The 12,200-nt window shown below is 40.1% G+C and overlaps 1 long non-coding RNA gene and 1 other non-coding gene across 2 annotated transcripts; both read left to right on the top strand.

Moving 5' to 3' along the window:
* The first annotated feature begins 1,829 nt into the window (after window positions 1–1,829).
* LOC131502748 (uncharacterized) lies at window positions 1,830–11,793 on the top strand. Its single transcript, XR_009257158.1, has 3 exons — window positions 1,830–1,964; window positions 6,805–6,939; window positions 11,503–11,793. It is a non-coding gene; the product is annotated as an uncharacterized LOC131502748 (long non-coding RNA).
* Window positions 2,766–2,850, top strand: TRNAH-AUG (transfer RNA histidin (anticodon AUG)). The gene has a single exon. It is a non-coding gene; the product is annotated as a tRNA-His (tRNA).
* Window positions 11,794–12,200: the final 407 nt, after the last annotated feature.

The raw sequence follows: 12,200 nt of genomic DNA, 5'->3' as shown, positions 1-12,200 counted from the left end.
TCAGACTGGTGTGTACCTTATGTTCCCCTCTCCCAGGGGCAGGACTCACTGTGGAGTGATGTGGCCCCTGTCTGGGCTGCTTGCACACTGCCAAGCCTGTGGTGCTGCTTCAATGGGACCTGGTGTATTAGCCAGGGTGGATCCAAGGTGCACAGGCGCGGGAGGTGTAGGCTTAGCTCACTTTGCCGTCGGTGGTCCCCTGCGGGAGGGGCCCTGCAGCACCAGGAGGGAGGCAGGCCCAGTGGAGGGATGGATCCACGGAAGCACAGCGTTGGGCATTTGCGTGGTGATAGCAAGTTCCGTGCCGGGAACTGGTTCCCTTTGGAATATCGCCTGGGGGATGGGAGAGGGAGATGGTGCTTCCCAGGGGGCTTTTTTCCCCTGCCAAGCTGAGCTCTGTCTCCCGGGGCTCAACAACTCTCCCTCCCAGTGTCCTCTTGGCCTACCTGCTCTCTGAGAGCAGAGCTGTTGACTTTTAACCTTCCAGATGTTAAGTCCCATTGGCTGTCAGAACTCACTCCATCCGGCTGCTCTGCTTTTGCAAGCCACACTTCAGGGGCTCTGCTTTGAAGGGCGGGCTGCCCCTCCACTGCCTCAGCTCCCTCCCGCCAGTCCGCATAGCACGTACCGTCTCTCTGCCCTTCCTACCCTCTTCCGTGGGCCTCTTGTCTACGCTTGGCTCCAGAGAGTCCATTCTGCTAGTCTTCTGGCGGTTTTCTGGGTTATTTAGGCAGATGTGGGTGGAATCTAAGCGGGTCAGCAGGATGAGGTGAGCCCTGTGTCCACCTATGCCGCCATCTTCTCCAGACTTCTTCCCAAATCTCTTCTTAAATCATTCTTGCCACAAGCTTCTGTCATCTGGTCCCTCAACTTCTAGGGGAAGTTTAGGTACATTCATATTGTCGCCCACTCAATCTTCAGAACCCTTTTCATGTTGCAAAACTGAAACTCTTTATCAATTAACTCTTTGTTCATCTTTCTCCCAGCCCCTGAAACAACCACTCTACTCTGTCTCTATGAAATTTAGAGAATTATAGCATTTTTACTACCCAATCTGAACTTTATTTGTAAAAATTTCATAGTTTTATTTTCTTTTTCCTATATTTAATTAGTTGCGTACTTGTGTGTGTGTGTGTGTTTTTTTAACTAAATGGTGTTTTTTTAGTTAAAGAAAATTATTCAGTCACAGTTCAGGTGCACTACAGAGAAAATAATAACTCTAAAGTAAAAATTCAAACACTCATTGACTGTGTTTGGGAATTTATTTGCTTGATTGAGTCAATATTCAGTGATACCTAGCAGGAGTTTAGCAGTGTCCTGGAGGAATGGTTTCCAAAGTTCAGGGTCCTTGCCCTGGAGGTTCTTATAGTTTCATGGGGGAGCCAGACCAATCTGTTCAATCTAGGAAGATTTATTAAGTGCCTACAATGTGCCAAAAAATGTTCCAGATGTTTGGGTTACAGCAGTACACAAAATAGACAAATATCCCCGTGTCCCCCAAATCTTATTCCCTCAGAAGCACTAAAGGGTGAACATATTAATAATTTATGGGTCATCTGATCCAGACACATGTCCAGTCTCTGTCAGTAGTATTTGGGGCTGGAATATACCATAATTCCTTGTTATGTACTATGATATTTTTATTCCACCCTCCCCCAAAAGTAAAGTAAAGTAAAGTAAAGTAAAGTAAGGTAAAGTAAAGAAGTAAAGTAAAGTAAAAGTAGAGGCATTAGGATTGAAGGGAGGTAATAGGATGTGGTCCCAAAAATGGCACCCCTAGTGTGCCATAGCAACACAGCCTTGTAATTGTGAGGTAGATCCATGATGTCACTGTGTCCTAGAGGATTCATAAGGGTGGAAGACCAGGGTGACTATCACCCTTCATCCCCAGCTCAGCTAACTACCATCCTCACTACCAAGCTATCTTGAAGTTCTCTTCATTCATTTAAATTCTATTTTGAGTGGTAAGTAAAGTTTTACTATTTCCTTCTATGACACACTACGAATTTCATTTTGGATTTTCTCAGTATTTCATTTTAAGATATTTCCCAAGTGATTCTCTTGCTTTTGTGGGCATATAATATTGATACACAAAAATCATGTCTTTTCAATCAACCAGTGACTCTGTTTATTTCACATCGATTTTATTTTATTTTATATTTTATTTTTATTTTTTTTTCAACGTTTTTTATTTATTTTTGGGACAGAGAGAGACAGAGCATGAACGGGGGAGGGGCAGAGAGAGAGGGAGACACAGAATCGGAAACAGGCTCCAGGCTCCGAGCCATCGGCCCGGAGCCTGATGCGGGCCTCGAACTCACGGACCGCGAGATCGTGACCTGGCTGAAGTCGGACGCCTAACCGACTGCGCCACCCAGGCGCCCCTACATCGATTTTAATATGAGATTTGTACTATCTCAGATTTTCCCCATATTGTTCTCCTTTTCTACATGTCCACTGTTCAATATTTGCTTTTTTTTAATTTTTTTTTAACGTTTATTTATTTTTGAGACAGGGAGAGACAGAGCATGAACGGGGGAGGGTCAGAGAGAGAGGGAGACACAGAATCCGAAACAGGTTCCAGGCTCTGAGCTGTCAGCACAGAGCCCGACGCGGGGCTCAAACCCACGGACTGCGAGATCATGACCTGAGCCGAAGTCGGACGCTTAACTGACTGAGCCACCCAGGCGCCCCAATATTTGCTTTTAACGTTATTGAATTTTTAAAGAAAATAAGTCAATTTAACAATAAAACAATTTAGGGGTGCCTGGGTGGCTCAGTTGGTTAGGCATCTGACTATGGCTCAGGTCATGATCTCGTGGTTTGTGAGTTCGAGCCTCACCTCGGGCTCTGTGCTGACAGCTCGGAGCCTGGAGTCTGACTAAGATTCTGTCTCCCTCTCTCTCTGCCCCTCCCCCACTCGCACACTGTGTCTCTCTTTCTCTCTTGATAATAAATAAACATTTAAAACTTAAAAAAAATACAACAATTTAACAAAACATGCTGGACCAAAAAAAAAATGTATATAAAGTACATTTTAATGCTGTAAAGTATATATACATATATCCATACCGACACATAGAAACAAAATGGTTGGATAGAGAGATGTAAAAATGTTAGTGTTTGCCTGTGATCTATTTTCTTTTCTGTGTGTTTGGAGTTATATGACTCTCTGAATATTGTACCTTTATTATTTTATAGGATACAATGTATACTATTTGGTAGAAAATTAAAGATTCATGTGCTGTGTCTTAGGTTGCATATATCAATTATGTGAAAATTCTATTTCTAATTACCTTCATATGAGCCAAAATTAGACTATTTTTTATTCAGTGTTTTTGAGCTTCCATCATATTCTATCCAGTGAAGCTCTGTGAATTCTCAAGCAGCTTTAACCTCTGTTTGTTGAATAAAAAACTAGCTAAGTATTCATATCTGCCTGTGAACCCAATCCTATCATTTGAAGTTTATCTATAATACAGTTTTCCTAAAAAAGTGAATATTGGAAATCTGTGAGAGAAAGCTCACAGGTTGATCTGGTAAATCAGTGCATTGCCTCTTATTGACTCTATTAACCTTAGTCTATGTTCCTTTGCTAAGTCTGTTCCTCGTCAGTTAAATAAGCCTAATAAATCTTATTATAGTTTTATGTGTTCAACACTTGGTGATTGTCAATAATAATCATTCTCAGTACTCCTAATTGATCTTTAACAGAACGAACACATCAGGTTGCAGTGAAAACATTTCTCTTTCTCATGGCAACATATCTGTTGTTGATATTTACAGTTGAACATGGTATGACTAGGAATTTTAAGCACTTCAAATGTAAATGTGAGGTTTGATGTGATGTCATAGAGGAAACTACCAAACAATCCAGCTCCTGCTTTCTGCCTCAGTGTCCCTCTCCATGCTGGGTGTGGGTGGCTGACTAATAAGGACAGCCTGTACTCTGGGGAAGTGAGAGGCACCCACTTAGTCCAAAACAACTGTCAGGACTGTACTCTGGGTAGAACTAGGTGGATGGTGGTGACCACATCCAAGCAATTTCCTCCCTCTGTGTTTAGCAATTTGCACTGTTCTCTGACTACCTCCTGTCCAGTATCACTCAACCAGGAAAGCAGCGTTAATAAAGCCTACCATTTGCTGAACACCTACTTAGCATCGGGCACTTAATTCATTTCAGCCACAAATATTGATTAAGAATAATCTATGTGCCAGGCAGTGTTGTTGGAGCAGGGGATGCACCAGTGAACTAAGCAATCTAAAATGCCTGCCCTTGTTGAGTTTATATTCTAGTGGGAGAGACAATGATAAACAATATAAATAAATCAACAAATGATGAAATGCAGTCAAAGGTAATGTGCTGTTAGAAAAGTAGTGAAAGAAAGGAGGAGTGGGAGTGCTGATTGGTGGGTATGCAGTTTTAAATGGTGTGTTCATGGCCAGTCTTGTTGAGAAGGTGACATTAAGCAGATACTTGAAGACGGTGAGGGATCAGAGAACAAGGGTATGTAGAGGAACAATGCTGCAGGCATTGAGAAGAACCCTACACACTCCTGAAGAGGGAGTGTGTATTCTATGAATTCCAAGAACACTGAGCTGGGCACTGCTGTTACAACTCCGAAATCACACTCTAGTGGGCTTGGGGCTTGGGAGAGATACATGATTGTATGAGCAGTTACAGCAAATTTGTAAGTACTTACCTAAGTTAGAGAGAATAAAGGGGACTTTGTCAGCATCTGCCTTTTAGAGAAGTCAGATGTGCTTGCCTGAAGAAGTGCCCTGAACCTCAGAACTGAAGGGATAGAAGTTAATCAGGATGAGGGAAGGAGTTATCCAGACAGAGGCATTAGCGTGACTGCCATTAGGAAGTACATCTCATAACTCTGCCTGTAGGGAAGGTAATTGTCTTAGGCCACCAGCTATTGCATTCTGAAATCCATCTCCACATTTTTATTAGACCACATTTCCCACAGGCTGCTCTCAGTCCATGACTGAGTGTGGCAGTGATAATAAGATAAGACTATTCCTGGGAGGCTGATTTTGTTTCTGTTCCATATGCACTTTATTCCCTTTCTGCCTTTTTCTGCCTTTTTGGTAATATTTTCTGGTTCCATTTTATCTTTTGTTGGCTTATTAGCAATAACTTTGGTTGTTATTTGAGGGTTTGATCTTGAGCTTAAAATGTACTTTTATTTTATCACAGTATACTTTTAAATAAAGCTATGTTTATTTAACTTAATGAGAACATTACGTTAATATTTCATTTCCCTCCTCCCAACCTTTGTGGGTTTTTCTCCATACATTTTACTTTTACATGTGTTTAAAACAATTTTAATGTTTATTTATTTTTGAGAGAGATAGAGACAGAACACGAGCAGGGGAGGGGCAGAGAGAGAGAGAGGGAGACACAGAATCCGAAGCAGGCTCCAGGCTCTGAGCTGTCAGCACAGAACCCGACACGGGTCTCAAACCCATGAACCATGAGATCATGACCTGAGCCAAAGTCAGATGCTTAACCGACTCAGCCACCCAGGTGCCCCTACTTTTACATATGTTTAAATCCCTACATTACATTGTTATTTTTTTCATGAAGAGTCAAATATCTTTCAAAGAGTTTAAATAGTAAGAAAAACATCTTATACCTCTACCCATGCAGTTACTATTTCAGGTACTTTCCATTGCTTTGCAGAAATCTATGTTCCCATTTGGTGCTGTTTTCCTTCTGCCTGAATGACTTGCTTGAACATTTCTTATAAGGGGAGGTCTGCTGTTGATTAATCCTCTTAGATTCTGTGTATGTGAAAAAGATGTTATTTAGGACATTATTTTGTCATTATTTTTGAAAAAATATTTTCACTGCTTATAGAATTCTAGGCTCAGAGGTTTTCTTTTTGCTTTAGCAAATGTTGCTTACGTTGTCATTACTTGGGTTGTTTCTCAGGAAAAATCCCTCTGGGTAATTAACATTTTTTACCTTTCTGGTTGCTTTAAGATTTTCTCTTTATCACTGGTTTTGAGCAATTTGATTATCATGTGCCTTAGTATAGTTTCCTTCATGTTACTTGTGCTTTATTGAGTTTCTTCCATTTGTGGGATTATAGTTTTCATCAATATGGAAAAACTGGGGGCATTATTTCTTCAAATGTTTTATCTGTCCCCACCTCTTGATCCACTCCTCCAGGGACCCCAATTGCACATATATGAGAGCTGCTGGAAGTTCTCCCACAGCTCACTGATGCTCTGTGAATTTATAAAAACATTTCTTTTTCCTCTTCATTTAATTTTGGATAACTTATATTGCTATCTTTAAAGTTCAGTACTTTTTCTGCAATTCATCTATAGTCCATTTGTGGGTTTTTTGTTTTTTTTTTTGGTATTTTACATATCTTGACTTTTTTCAATTTAATTTTTAAAATTTTCATTCCAGTAAAGTGAGAATACAGTATTATATTAGTTTCAGGTGTACAATATAGTGATTCAACTATTCTATATATTATTCAGTGCTCTTAACTTTTTAAACATATGGAATATTGTTATAATAACTGTTTTACTGTTCTTATCTGCTATTTTTAACTTCTGTGTCAGTCTGGGCTATTCTCAATTGACTCATTTATCATCCCATTATGAGTTGAATTTTCCTGCTTATTTGCATGCCTGCTAAGTTTTGATTGAATGTATGATAATGGATGCTACCTTATCGAATGATGGATATTACTGTGATGCTAAAATTATTCTTGTGCTTTTTCTACTATGCAATTAAATTACTTGGAAACACTTTGATTCTTTGGGTCTTCCATTTAGGATTTAGTATAACTGGAGCTGTAGATGGAGCAGTAGATGGCTAATTATTCTCCATGACCAAGAAATGATCCTTCTGAGTACTCTACCTAACATCCCATAAATCCTGAGGTTTTCCAGCCTGGCTGTTGGGAACAGGTACTTTTCTAATTTCTGTGCAAGTACTAAATATTGTCTTCTCTAATCCTAGCACATGATTCTTTCTCTGTCCTCAGAAATTACCTCACACCCAAGTGTTGACGGGAACCCTCTTATGATCCTATAGATTTTACATTTAAATCTTGGCATATATTCCTAACCTACCCTCCAGTCACACCAGCAGTGTATGAAAATAATGTTTATGCCTCAACTTCTTCAATAGTTTTTGTGTATTCACTTATTTATTTGTTCATTCATTCATCTATTTACTTATGTTTTAATACTGTTCGGTGGAACTAGAGCAGCACCAGGTCTGGGGATACTTACTCCCCACTACTGACAAAAGACTCCTCTGAGTACTAATCCAGTTACCCACGTATCCCTAGGTTTTCCAGTCTTACTGATTTAACAGGCACAATTACCACCTACTCCAAGCACTAGGCACTGTTCCTTCTAATCCTTTCAGATGGTACTTTCCCTGGCATCACATACATGTGCTTAATACATGAGGGAGACCCTTTGACCCCTAAGGTTTTCTCTCATTGCAGCTTTCTCCTCTCTGGTATCTTTTGAACACTAGTTGCCTTGATCTCTCAGAAACTCAGTTCTCTCTTCTCAACTCAGAAAGTCCACTGGCTCCATCTGGGTCCCCCACCCACCCACGTGCGGTAGCCTGAAAACCTTCTCTGAGCAGTCATTGTTCACATCTCTTTTGTTTCTTCTCTCTCAAGGATCACTGTCCTTCACATTACCTGATATACAAGGATTTGCCGGCAAATGTTTTATATATTTGGTCTGTTTTTCCATTGTTACAAGTGGGAGTTCAAAGTTAAATATACCATTTTGGCTAGCAATACAAGTAGATAGCCAATTGTGACACAAGGACTCCCCCCCACCCCAGTGACTTTGCAAACTCTACTTAGAACTGATGTGTTGGGACACCTGGGTTGGTTAAGCGTCTGACTTTGGCTCCAGTCATGATCTTACAGTTTGTGAGTTCCAGCCCCGTGTTGGGCTCTGTGCTGACAGCTCAGAGCCTGGAGCCTGCTTCAGATTCTCTCTCTGCCACTCCCCCACTTGTGAGCTCTCTCTCGCGCGCTCTCTCTCCCTTTTTCTCTCTTTCTCTCAAAAATAAATAAATAAACATTAAAAAAAAAGAACTGCTATGTAGTCAAAGATGCTTTTACCCAACCTTTATTCCTTCTCTGTTCTTCACTAGAGTTCAGACCAGAATAAGGTTCTAAAGGCTCTCTCCTAGCTTCCCCTGAATTCATGCTTTCTCTCACAGATGTTTCCCCTAATAAATTTTTTGCACATTGAATTCTGTTTTAACATCAGCTCCTCCCAGGTTCTGAACTAATGCAAAAGTAAGATACTCTGATCCACAAGAGGGATATGTTCTTTGCGATGATAATATTTTCTCTACAGAGGCTATGTCTTATTTACTGAGTGTGGCCTGAAACCTTAAGTTTTAAATGCATATTACCCTGTCCATGGAACTAGTCTATTTTATTCAATCAAACCTTTATGGATGTATATTTAAGTTCTTTCCAGTTCTACACCTTTTCAAATATAGCTAGGGTAAATATCTTTGTTCAGAAAGCTTTGTACATCAATCTGATCATTTGATTAGAAGACATTTTTAAAAAGAAAATGTATGGACCTTATGGAGTTTACATGTAAATCTTGATGCATATCCCTAGCCTGCCTCTCAGTCTCACTAAGAGTGTATGAAGGTAAGTGTTATCTCTCATTCTTTCCAACGTTATATATTTACTTACTTCTGCTTAGTAGTATTTATCAAAGGATGAGATTAAAAAGGAAGTAAAGCAGGTCTCAGAGTTTATACAATAATCTTGTTCTATGGATAATTATGTCTCCCTTGTAACTGAAGGTTTCCTGCACTTCAGACTTCAGGGAGTGAGTATGTCTTGAATCAAACGTGACTTTGTCGTGGTTCCCACAACCACTCAGTAAAACACTTGGATTTATTGTGCCTGTCCCCCTAGGAAACACCTCACAGCACAGATGTGTCTCCACTGACTCTGGCTTTGAGGAAAAGCATATCTGAAGCAGAATTCCAGCCCCATCACTTACTAACTGTGTCTGTGACCTTAAGCAAGCTGCTGTACCTCTGGGTGCCTCAGTTTCTGGTACATAATTGAGGGTCAGGAGGTGTGAGAGGCATAGGCAAGTTTTGAGCCCTGGTCAAAGACTTAAACATAGCACCTGAGGTTCCATTCACCTGTGAAGATGAGGCTCTGAGACCCAATCCTTCTCCTCCTGCTCTCCCCAGAAGGAAACATATGAGGCTGCAAACAGCCTAGTTATGGTCTAAAAGATGCCATTAATGCCAGGCTTGGGAAAGTCACACATGAGTGAGGAGGGGGAAAATGCCAGGACTCCTGACAATCTCCTTTAGTTTCACAACACTCAGTGATTGCAGGAGTAAGATCATTCCAATTCATAAGGGCCGGTGCAAAAACATCTAGGGATTTTACAAACCAGTTGTTAGATTGTCAGCAGCTTGAATCAGTAAAGGCAGGAGTGTTTACATGACAGAAGTTAGCCAACATATGTTACAGTCTGGTGCATTCTCCCCTCCCGCTACCAGAACCAGTTTACCAGTGCACTACCAATGTGCAAAAGTCGATGGGGTTGGTGCCACTTGTATGCTTTTCTCTTAGTTTACCTATCTAACACACTCACTTTATTTCATCCTTGGGTGGGTTGTTTAAGTAGAGGTAAAATAATATATTGTAAAAGTAAGGATCTAACACCCATAGTTTATTCTGTAGCCTATTGTACCATCATTCAGGTCCCCACCTTTAAATGAACATTGTAGAAACTGACACACCTTGGGTGGGTTTAAGGAATCTGTTGGGGAATCCAAAGGTCATGGATGAAGTTTGTCAAAGTCACTGGGAGGGTTCCCAGCAGTCAACAGAGGACTTAACTTTGTCTCCCTGGTGACAAACAGCCACCAGAAATGAGCCACTAGAGAGAACTAAAATAACTTAGTTAAGATTCACTCTTGACATAGCAGAAAACATAATTAAATTAGTTTAACTTGTGATATGATAAGAAATTATGTCAGAGAAACAAAAGTCCACTGCAGAGTAGTTATATACATGATTAACTTCATAAGTCAATGATGCCATAAAGTAACAAACTCCATATTTCTGAGCTTCTATTCTCACTGGATGGGCTTCTCCTAAGTCCAGATCCCCTTGTGGTACAGAAATTGTTGTCACAGGTCCAGGCACCATATCCAGACACATCAGCATTCGATGGAAAACAAAGGTCTGACCCTTACCGTGTGTATGGTATTCTGAGTCAGGAAGCCTTTCCCCCCAAAGCAGAGCTCTCAGACTGCAGTTCCAATCATCTCATTTTGAACTTGAATAAAATGTTGATATATTTGTAGTTTTACAAGGAATGTCTATCATATTTCATCTATTAAAAATTAAATTTATTAGCTACACTCTTCTATTTAACATTTAATCTTTGTTGGATGAACAGGATTTGATGTATGGTTTTACATTTGATTATTTCTCCCTCCTAACATCTGATATTTAACTATGACACTAGATATATAAAACATCATCCCAGATTATGTTAGGATCTAGGATTGAAGAGAGGGAAAGACAGCATGATCTCTGACCTCAAGGAGCCAACTAGTCTGTTGGGAGACATTCAATAAAACAAGCACTGACAAGAAACTGTGATAAGTGTTTTCTATTAGAGAGAAGATAATTGTATGGACTTGTCTGCACTTAGCAGGAAATGACCTAATTCCAGAGGGTCAGAGAAAGCCTCCTGAGAGTGAAGGTAACTAGCAATCAGCCAGATTAAGATGGAGGAAATCATTCCTGACAAAGGATGTATGAGGTTGTGCACAAGAGCAAGTATGAGGTTGTGGAAATTAGAGCACAGGCCACGTGATGAATAGAAAGAGGATGAAATTTGGCTGAAACATAGCATGTGGGATGCTGACTCAAGATACTGCATGAAACATAGTGAGCTTTACTGAATATTTATTGAGTTAATTACTTTTCTATAATATCACTGATTGGAAGAACATTCTCTAAATTCTTAGGTCAGTACTGATGGATTATTTGCATAGGCATCTGTCTTTAACAGTTCCTCAGACTTTTAAGGATGCCATATTATATTTGACATTTGTTTCCTTAGTCTTCTAGAACCAACAGTTTCTCTTAGGAGCCCTGGTTCCATTTATTAGAAAATGGTATAAAGTAAAAAGACTAAGACCTGGATGCTGGGTTTGCTCATTATGACTAATAATACAAAACTCTCCAAAACAGGATAATAATTGCCAAACTAGTGGATTTTTGTGTCCCATGTTTACAGGAGAAAAGTAGAGTCTGGATAAAGAATGTCACTGTAATATGTCTTTCACTCTATGTTTAATCATTAATATGCTTCATTATTATTGGTTTCATTCCCATTAGAAAATAAGGATATTTCTCTACATTAAAAAATAAAAACTAATTTTTTATGACCCTCCCTGTTCTTTCTTCTCCTTCCACCACTTTTTTTCAGCTTGACAACTTTTGGCTGCAGTCTTTTTTTCTTATTAATTTCAAGCAAACTGAGAACCTTGAGTTTCAATTTCCTGTCCAGCCCTGAGATTCAAAGGTAGCTTTGAGCTGAGACTATTTGTCCATGGATCCTCCACGTAAAGTTACCCCACCTTTTAATTCTGATTCATTGCTGATTCCACCAAAAGAAATGTCCCAGAAACTTACATCAACTTCCCAGTCATCTTTCTCCAAAGTGCAAAACCTGGATCGTATTAGCTTTAGCCCCAGTTTTAATAGCAACTACCTCACCCCTCTACCCGAGGAAACGATCCAACAGCAATACAGAGATGAGATGAGCCAACATGAGAGGCGGTGGGAGAAGTCAGCGTTCCCTCAGAGGAAAAAGACATTCATGGAGAACATGAGACAGAAAAGTTACTATCACATGGCACCTTATCGGGTTGAAAGGGAAGGAAAGATCTATTTCTCACATGATAGAGATCAGAATAAGTGTAAATGCCATTATTGCCTCATTCAAAGGGAAGCTATTTCGGGGAACTCTAAAGGGCAAAACGCATCCTCTTGGAAAATGCTAGTAGAAGGCTTTAGCCACTTGAACATCAACTCTGATACCACAGAGTCCCGCTGTCCATCAGAAAAGCTTCCACAGGAGTAGAAAAGAAAGAAGAGCCATCAATAGAGGGAGAAGAAAATCAA

Source organism: Neofelis nebulosa, chromosome X (assembly GCF_028018385.1).
Source record: "Neofelis nebulosa isolate mNeoNeb1 chromosome X, mNeoNeb1.pri, whole genome shotgun sequence".
Taxonomy (NCBI): Eukaryota; Metazoa; Chordata; class Mammalia; order Carnivora; family Felidae; genus Neofelis; species Neofelis nebulosa.
This window is presented reverse-complemented; position numbering and strand designations above follow the sequence as displayed.